Source organism: Durio zibethinus, chromosome 14 (genome assembly GCF_047325235.1).
Source record: "Durio zibethinus cultivar Kanyao isolate XHJ-2024 chromosome 14, ASM4732523v1, whole genome shotgun sequence".
Taxonomy (NCBI): domain Eukaryota; kingdom Viridiplantae; phylum Streptophyta; class Magnoliopsida; order Malvales; family Malvaceae; genus Durio; species Durio zibethinus.
Genome location: NC_143175.1, coordinates 23006982 through 23017053, shown reverse-complemented (window position 1 = coordinate 23017053; position 10072 = coordinate 23006982). Strand labels below are relative to the sequence as shown.

The 10072-nt window shown below is 32.5% G+C and overlaps 2 pseudogenes across 1 annotated transcript; one reads left to right on the top strand and one right to left on the bottom strand.

The window, feature by feature from the left end:
• The first annotated feature begins 4762 nt into the window (after positions 1 to 4762).
• On the top strand, positions 4763 to 6397 carry LOC111295548 (E3 ubiquitin-protein ligase PUB23 pseudogene; annotated as a pseudogene). The gene has a single exon (XR_016327755.1). The product of XR_016327755.1 is annotated as an E3 ubiquitin-protein ligase PUB23 pseudogene (transcript).
• Positions 6398 to 8099: 1702 nt separating this feature from the next.
• Positions 8100 to 9533, bottom strand: LOC111295714 (dof zinc finger protein DOF3.5-like; annotated as a pseudogene).
• Positions 9534 to 10072: the final 539 nt, after the last annotated feature.

The window sequence follows — 10072 nt, the reverse complement described above, 5'->3', positions numbered from 1 at the left end:
AGAATCATAAGAATTTAAATAAACAACACAAAGATATAACTCCATATTCACCTTATTAAAACGATTATTAAGTTCTTGAAGTTGCATATTAATTACTGTATAAAACAACTCAACTCGATAATAATGTAAATTTGTCATTGTTAAAGCATTGCGTCGAGGTTTTCCACAAGTTACAAACATATCATCCATATTTAGGATGCCAATATTGTTTTTCTCACAAAATAAAAAAAAAAATTTATGCAAAAATTTTCATTCATCATCTCTCATCGTTTGTAGTCGTTGTTTCACTACTTTTATTAATGCCATCACATTCACAATATCTTGATCTCGCCTTTATAATGCCAAGGACAAGTCATTTGTAATCCCTAATATATTTTTCATCAAATGCAAGTTGAAAGCAAAGTAAAAAAATTGAGTCGAATCTAATAAGACAAAAGCTTCACCTCTTCCACGATAATTTCAAGCACATAAATTGTAGAACTAAACATAAGGATTAAATTTATTAAAGTCTCATAATGTGGGCCCCATCATGTATCTCCAACTCGTTTAAGACTTATTTCTTGATTTAAACTTTTTCCCATAGAAAGTTCATCGATTTATAATGCCTCAACAATTTTATTAAGTTATTTTTATCAAAAAACATCTATTTATTTACATAAAGCCCTGATAATATTCACAACATTTGTCACAATGTTGAAAAGTAATGCAATTTGAACATGATTCTTTGCCACGGCTACAAGTATCAATTGAAGTTGATGAGCGAAACAATGAACATAATAAGCAAATATATTATCTTTCATGATCAAAGTTTTTAGCCTATTGAATATACTTTGTATGTTGCTTGCTCCATTTTAACCTTCCTTACGAATGTTTGAAATATTCAAATAATGCTGAGAGAATAATGCTTCAATAGCTATTTTAAGTGACAGTGGTTGTATCACTAACATGTATTATACCAAAAAAACGTTCAATAACATGCCCTTTAGAATCCATATAGCACAAAGTAATAATAGCTTGTTATTTGATTGAAACATCACGAGATTCATTAAGTAAAATGAAAAATAATCCATCTCCAAGATCTTTCATAATAGTATTGGTAGTTTTAATTGCTGCAGCACGAACAATATTTTTTTGAATATCATGTGCTATTATTTTTTAATTTCTTGGTGTATTCTCCAAGATAACATTATTGATGGTTTCATTATGATTGGCAGGAAATCTAAGAAGTTTAAGAAAATTTTTTTGATTATGAGAATTCTCAGTTTCATCTCTATCACAAAATATCAAACCTTAACATAAAAGAAAATGAATACAATCAAGTGTCACAGTTAAACAAACTCAATTATCTTTTCATGCTTTATCAGATTGTTTTGCAAAAGTAAATTGAATATATTGCTTTTTATTGAGCAAATCTTGACAATACTTCAAAGCTTTGTTATGAGCATTATTAAGACCTCAAACATGAATATCAATTCTTTATTTCCTTTTCCAATTTGTGAATCCATTTAAAGCAAAACACTCACCACCTATTTAATCTCCAATATTTGTTTTATAAAGATAATAACACAAATAATAAGTGGCATCATTCTCTATACTATATTCCAACGAATTAACATAATCTTTGAACCAAGTAGGAATAAAACGACATGATACCTTTTTAATTTTTCTTTAGAGAAAATTATGTTCATAAGGTTGTCATGGATCATTTTACAAATAAGCTCTTCGAACCTTATCTCTATCATCAGTATTATAGTCCAAAATTTTTTTTCGTAACCCAGGATCCGTAGAAAGATAATCTAAATTTAATTCAACACGAACTTACCTTATGCAATGATGTATGCCACTAGTAGTGATTCTAGATAATTCTTAAAAAATTGACTTCCTTTTAATAAAATATTTCTCCATAACTAATTAAATTAATTAGTTTATGTAATTTATAAAAAAATAAGAACACATATTCAAAATATAATTATGCATGTTAATGAATATCAATTGATCATATATTTAAAATATACGGGTAAAAATGCAATTCATATATTGTAATTATACTACTATACACGAAATTGAATAGAATTTCTAACTAATTTTTATAATCTTCATATAAAAATTAATTTTTGCCAAGCTTAAAGTTATTAGTTGAATAAGTAATAACTAAAAAAATAAAGAAAAATATAAAATATAAAAAATTCAAACATGATAAATGCCGTCAATAACATGAATACATGATAAAATTATTTCATCAATATAATAAATTTTAAATAGTAAATAAATACTATATATAAAAATATTTTAAAAAATTGATTAACTAATTATAAAAATATATAAAGATATTTTACTTGAATATCTTGTTGAAAAAAAAAGATAACCAACTTATAATTTATTTCTTTAGTTTAAAGACTTTTTTTTTCTTCAATTTTCTTCTTTAGTTCTCCTTATTTTTGTTTGAAAAATTTAAAAATGTAAAAATGGAGAAGATGAAAGAAAATGGGAAACGATTACTTTTATTTACAATCAATTTTTGTATAATAATTTTAAAATATTTTTTATTCACAAATCTATCACTTTTAATTAATATAAATTTAACTTTTACATATTATATTTCGGTGAGGGAATTATTAAAAAAATTAAATTTTTTAAATATTTTTGTAATATATTTTTTAAAAAATAAAGGGCAACTACCTGGGGTAACCCCAGTACCTTTAGTGTGCATCTGTCGTCCCTGTTTCTACCAACCTTCTCTCTGTATGCATGTGACCTTTTGGTGCTCATTTATGAACCTTTTATTTTTTTTGAACTTCTAAAAACCTAGAAACAAAAAAACGATAAGAGCTGCTAATTGAATGGTGGGCCAGAATTTGTCTGTTTCGAAACCAGTCTTGATTGAAAGCAAAGACGCATGAAAACCACTGCTTTAACACGGCTGCAAACACGCAATATTGCTGCCACGCCATGTTGAAAAAATGATATGCTCTGGATTTAGCGGCTGAGCTGGCTGACGTGTAAGCACTTACGTATATAAATGCGATTAATTTGTTGTTGGACTTTTGAATAAACTGAGGCTATACGAAGATGATTTCTGTGGCCGACATTTGATAAGGTTTTCTTAAAAGCTGTGTGCTTGTGATAAGGTTTTTTTAAAAAGCTGTGTGTTGCGTGTGTTGCGCTTACTCTTTTAATAAAACACAAAAGAAAAACAAAAAAAAAAAAAAGCGAATTTCAAGATCTACATATTTGTGGCATTGGACATGAGTTACTGCTGCATTGGCCCAAAAAAAAAAAACGAGTTATTGCTGAGTCATCTTTGATGAAAAAAATTATTTAATTTTACAATATATTATTAATTATTTTCTTATTTAATATTGGTTTTTCTTTTTAGAAGTCAATAGACCTTTAATATTAGTGTGCTTAAAAAAAATTTTAATATTAGTGATGTGATTATTTAAATAATTATTTATATACATAAAATAAAATTTTTATAGAAATTTCATATGTTTGAGTTGAAATATGCTTTCCTTTTATTCCAAAAAAAGGTAAAATCTAAGTAAAGGTTTTGTTTGCCTGATTAAAAATTTAAATTTCACGTGTTAAAATTAGTGTGGTAAGTCAAAATTTTGTTTATTACCATGTATACTTTGAAAAAAATACACAAAGAGAATATTTAAATTATAAAGATAAACAATCATTTAGTTATTGTAAGTTGACTTAGTGGATTGTAGTTACCTATTCCAAAAGTTTTAAATTGTCAATGTTATTATATTAAGAGTTGTCCAAAGAATTGCACATATTATATATTGATTTAGTAGTTGTAATTACCTATTCCAAAAGTTTAATTTGTCAATGTCATTATTTTCATTAATTTTCCAAATAATTGCACAAATTGACCAAACTTAATCACATAAATTTGCCCAATCTACCATAGCAAACCCAAGATACATTCCAATTTGGGTACTAAAATAATTTTAAGATGAACTATTCCTTTTCCTTATATGAGGTTTCTTACTTTTTTTTTTCTTTCATAATCATATGCTTCTCACTTCCAATCTTCCATAATATTAGTTTAACAAAGACAAGATAAAATATCGGATTATCAACTTAATTCATTCAATTTATTTATATAATTATTTTTAAAATAATATTTAATAAATTTAAAATTAAAATGCTAACACTCATGATATCTTTTTATATAATTTAATTTCTTTAATATAAAAAAATAAGACAAGATCATCTTGGTCATCCTTGTCTAGCAATCACGCAGAAAAAAAAAAAAACCCAAATAAATAAATCTAACCCCAAAAAATAAAATAATAGAAAATTTTCTTTTAAGGAAATGGTGAGTCAAAAGAGGTGGACAACCGAGGCCAAAGTAAACGCAACGAGTGTAATAGCTGGGAGCTGACAAAGCCAAATTGGCGTTCCACATTTGAATTTGTCGGTAATAAACAATTGGCGACGTTTTTGAGTACAAATTAAAAAGCACGTGGTAGAGCGAGAAACTTCAAAGATATGATGAAGATCAAACCAAGTTTTCTAGACATAGAAAGTCAAAAGAGCATATGCTAAAATAAAAATATATGAAAATCTTAGCCATTCATTCAAGACCTGGCAAATAGAGTTGTTGTAACTGTAGTAGTAGTAGTTATAGTTCTCATCCTTGAGATTTTCAATAGCTTGGAAAAGTCACCCTTTCCCGTGTTTTGACTTTCTCAGGTTTTGAATATCCTCTATCTCACCCCACGCATATATAATCGAACCCCTCTGGATTTCTCATCCTCCAAATCCTCTTCAAAGTTCAAACCAATTCACAGCGAATCTTCAAGAGCTCCAATTCAGCTATTTTCAATTCAATTTCCGACTCTTTTTGAAACAAACTTAAGCTTTTTCTTGCCTGTGTTGTTCTTGAATCTTGGTTGGTTTTTAAAATGGATGAAATTGATGTTCCTCCATTTTTTATCTGCCCCATCTCTCTTGAGATTATGAAGGATCCTGTTACGGTTTTAACAGGGATTACGTACGACAGGGAGAGCATTGAGAAATGGTTGTTTTCAGGGAAAAACACCACATGTCCGGTTACAAAGCAAGTTATAGCAGATTGTGAACTTACCCCAAATCATACCCTAAGAAGATTGATTCAATCTTGGTGCATGTTAAATGCTTCCCATGGAATCGAAAGAATCCCAACGCCAAAGCCACCCATCAGCAAAGCTCAGATTACCAAGCTCCTCAATGATGCCAAGTCACCCCAGCAACAGATAAAGTGTCTCGGGAGGCTACAGTCCATGGCTTCTGAGAATGCTACAAACAAAAGGTGCATGGAATCTTCAGGCGCAGTTGAGTTCTTAGCTTCAATTGTTAGTAATTACGACTTTACAGCAGCTGAAGAATCATTAGATAACGAGTTTGAGTCAATAAGACCAACTGATGAGGCTTTAAGCATTCTCTACAATCTCCAACTCTCAGAAGCTGCTCTCAAGAATCTTATGGGCAAAAATGGTGATTTTGTACTGTCCTTAACAAGAGTAATGCAAGGTGGAAGCTACGAGTCTCGGGCTTATGCAGTACTTTTGTTGAAATCAATGCTGGAGATAGCTGACCCAATGCAACTCATCAGCTTGAGACCTGCATTATTCGTCGAATTAATTCAAGTTTTACGTGATCAAATTTCTCAGCAGGCCTCAAAAGCTACTCTAAAATTGTTGGTCAGTATTTGTCCATGGGGTAGAAACAAGATTAAGGCAGCTGAAGCCGGCGCGGTACCTGTTCTGATTGACTTGCTTCTTGATTCATCTGAGAGAAGGGCTTGCGAGATGATACTAACAGTGCTGGATGCAGTATGCGGATGTGCAGAAGGCCGATCCGAGCTGCTAAAGCATGGGGCAGGGCTCGCTATTGTTTCAAAGAAGATACTTAGGGTTTCTCAGGTTGCAAGTGAAAAGGCAGCGAGAATTTTGCTGTCTATTTCCAAGTTCTGTGCCACTACTAATCTGCTTCAAGAGATGTTGCAACTAGGGGTTGTGGCTAAATTGTGCTTGGTACTTCAACTAGATTGTGGATTCAAGACTAAAGAGAGGGCCAGAGAGGTGCTCAAATTGAATGCTAGAGTTTGGAAGGATTCTCCTTGCATGCCAAGCAATCTGCTCTCTTTCTATCCAGCTTGACCATAGGGCAAAACTAGATAGATTCCAGAGTTTCAAACTTTTTGTTTCTTTTTGTCAATTACCAATACTTGTGTACATATATGATCGTTCATCGATATACTTAAATAGCAAAAGCTAGCAACATTCATGGAAAAAAAAAAAAAAACTGGTGCCTGAACAAATTAAATTTATAATTCATGGCAAAAGAAGAACATTGTTTTATGTTCGTAACTTAAATGATTGGATTCTGACTTCATCATTAATTTATTGACAAGCTGTTGATTTACCTTGTTTGATTAATTGCTTACCTAAATGAATACATGGAATCAGTTGTTAAAGGATGTTATATTTTGAGATTAAAAGGGTTAATTCCTTCTAACAGAAGTAAATTAAATCCGGAAGAGTTTGGTTTCGTTAAGAATTGCATCTTGGGAAATGCTTGAATATTGGATAAATGACTAATGAGCGGCATCTAAGCCACATGCAAATGAAATTTCTCTCCTTTTGTCATCAATTTTCTTTTATACATTTCCATATATAATCGGTTGTTATTGACCTGATCTAATTGATCTGGTAATATTCCTTGTTTAGATCGATGGTTAGTCAAAGAAAGAAATCGATGAATCGATCAGCTTGTATTAATATTAACCCAATATGATTTTGCATAAAAAAAATCATATCAAAGTAAGAGAAATTAAGCATTTTCCAGAGACAAAAATGCAAGCCTAAAGAAGTTGAGAAATTGAGTTCACGTATCAGAGTTTCCATCGGCGCAAAAGGTTGGCCGCAAGCCAGTGTAGAAATGACCCAGCATGGGAGCCGGTGAAGGTCAGCGCACACTATTTTTTAAGTTACGGAGGTCAACCATGGTTCAGGCATCAGTCCATCGACCAACTCCTGCCTTTGAACAGTCTCAAAAAGCCGGCGATCTTTTACCTTTCCTAGTTTTATTACAAAATTTTCTATAAAAAAAATCAGCGAGACCTAATCATTTCAGCCATTTTATTTAATTACACAAATTACAAAATCTCAATTATTTAAAATCACATAGCAATCTATAAATATATCTACCTAATATTTTAATACTATTAATTTAGCTTCGTACTTGTGTATATATTTCTTTGTAATTAAATTGGGGCATGAAATTGGCCAACCACATACTGTTTGTATCATTTATGATTATTATGTTATTATAATAGTTTTGTCAACCATAATAATAATAATAATAATAATAATAATAATAATCTGAGAAAACAACAACATTTTTTTCTTGTGGTCAAACTCAACATCCCCAGATTACTGCAACAATACAACTTGCACATGGTTAAGACTAACATACCAGACCCTCACCGTCCGACGACTTTTGTGATTCATGTAATCGAACATTCGACCACGTCTCATGTCTACTCTTTCATCATTAGATTAATTGAACCGTACGCCGTCCACCACCGATGCTAAACTAAGCAGCGTTTGGTACCCTCACCCATTGGTTTAACGAGCGAATAACATTTATCAGGATGTTCCCATAAATATATATATATATATATATATATATACAAGCTTAGCATCAGCTGATCTTAATGATCCAATTATATATCAGCTCTAAAATATTGAAGATAGAAAAGGATGGATGGTAAGGTTATGCATGTTGCATATACTGCTGTACCCAAAAGTAAAAATGTTAAATGCATATACTGACATTATATATATATATATATATATGTATGTATGTATGTATGTATGTATGTAGCCTAATTCTTGAAACTCTGAATTGAAGTATCTGTTTGTAATTGAAGTAAAAGACATGCTGCTCATTTTTTTAATTTCTTTCAACTTATACTTTTGTTCATATACTGATATTATTCGATTTTTTCATTCTATACACAAATATAAGGAGAATAACAAGCAAAAATAGAGGGGGGAGAAACAGTGATTTATAGCGGAGGCTAGTGCACATGCATTCCCTCAAGTCCTGGAGAAAGTATCATCACTAGGACAAATCAATTGGACTCCAATTACCAAACAATAGATTTGGATCGTGAGTAACAGGTCCTACAACTGGCTTTCCTGTTGCTTGCAAGCCTTGAGTAATGGAGGAGTGAGTATTCGACCACAGTATTTGTTGCGAGGATAAATCATCGCCTGGCAATGGTGGCAATGCATAGTTACTTGTTTCATGACTTGTACATTGTTGAACTCTATCTTGATGCTTGTGAACTGATTCTAATCCAGAGTAGTATATCTGATCATTGTTGCCCAAATGATTTTCTGTGGATAAATCGGAGCAAGTGAGGCATCCAATTAGACCATTTTCTTTTGGTAGCTGCATACTTGATTCCATGTTTGTGTTCCATAAGCTTGAAAACTCTAGAGATGGATCCAACTCATTAGGCAACTCTGGCACTTCAAAACCAGTTTCATTGTTTTCTGGTTGTTGATTATTCAAGAAGTTTGCATAAACGAGTGCCAGATCGATATGAGAACCATCAGACACTGCTGAAGAGCTATTAGACTCAGCAGAGGCATTCACTTTATTACCATGGGAATTCCCCATTGAGTTAGTTGGAACTACACCGCATGACAAACTCTTTGAGGGGACACCGTCGGTTGGTAGCCTTAATGACTTACCTCTTCTGTTTTTCCGGCGGCCACCTCCAACCGGCACATTCCTAAGTGACCCTCCTTTAGTCCAATATCTTCTACAGCCTTTGCAGAAGTACCTTGGTTGTGTTAAGCTATAGTTGTTGTAATAGCAGAATTTTGTATTCGGAGAACCACACCTTGGACAATTTAGTGATATCTCCACACTACGCTTCCATCCTCTCTCCATAACCAGTTGGCTTGAACTGCATAGCCTTCATCAAGAAAGCTAGCGCGCAGACGTCTCTCTATCTGGGGGAGTAGGAGAGAAAGGGGTTCAATTGAACATCGAAACCAAACAATGTGAAAAGAGTTATAAGCGACAATGGAAATGTGTGAGCAATCCAATCAAGCACATGAGTGGATGGGTTAAGTGTGTTTGAGGGCACATGGATGCTTATGGGGCCTTGGAAACGTGGGTGCAGCCATGCACATGAGAGTGTGTTAGGCAAGTTGGGGATGAAGGGTGGGTGGTGTGTGATAGTCCCGTAGGCCAATACAGTGTGTCGGTGTTTGTCACACGTGGCACGATGCCATAGACAGTAATGAATGAGGAATAGGAAGCAAAGGCCTCGAGCGGCACAATCAGGTTTTATTTCAGCAGCAGACAACCTAGAATTCCAGATTCAGAGATGTTAAATGTCCTCCTCTCCTTTCAGGTAATAGCTTCCCCTCGTAAACAACCGATTCAGTTTGGACAAATTGTACGAAACAGATCATGCACACGGGCAATGCACGTGGCTGATGTATGCTTCTTAAACAAAGAATGTCTCTTTGGTCGTAGAATAATAACTTAAGAGAGGATATCTGGGATCATGCGCTTCTTGGATCATGTAGCTTTTAATTTGCAGATTTCATGAATGTGCATGTCGACAAAATGTTGAAGAAAATGAAGACACATTTCTGAAAACTAAGCAGTTCCTTGACCTATTCATATTATATATAGAGAGAGAAAGAGACTACAGCAGTTATCGAATGAAATGAAAAAGAATTCTTTTTAATCCACTTTTAATAAATTTATTCTCTGTACTCTAATTTGTTTAACATTTCAGATAAGATTTCCCTAAAAAAATGATTAAATTATTTGTATTTCAATTGCTCGGATTTCCCAATTTTCATCCATTTTCACGTTTCTTCGAAATTCACTCAAACCAAGAGCGGTTTATACAACATAAACGCAATGATTTTGCTTGTCAAGAGTTATTATTTTAAAAATTCAGACACCACAGTTTCGGACAATAAATGTTAATACCCATTTTAATATTTTATTTAGAGTACCAAGATCGATTGATTCATTC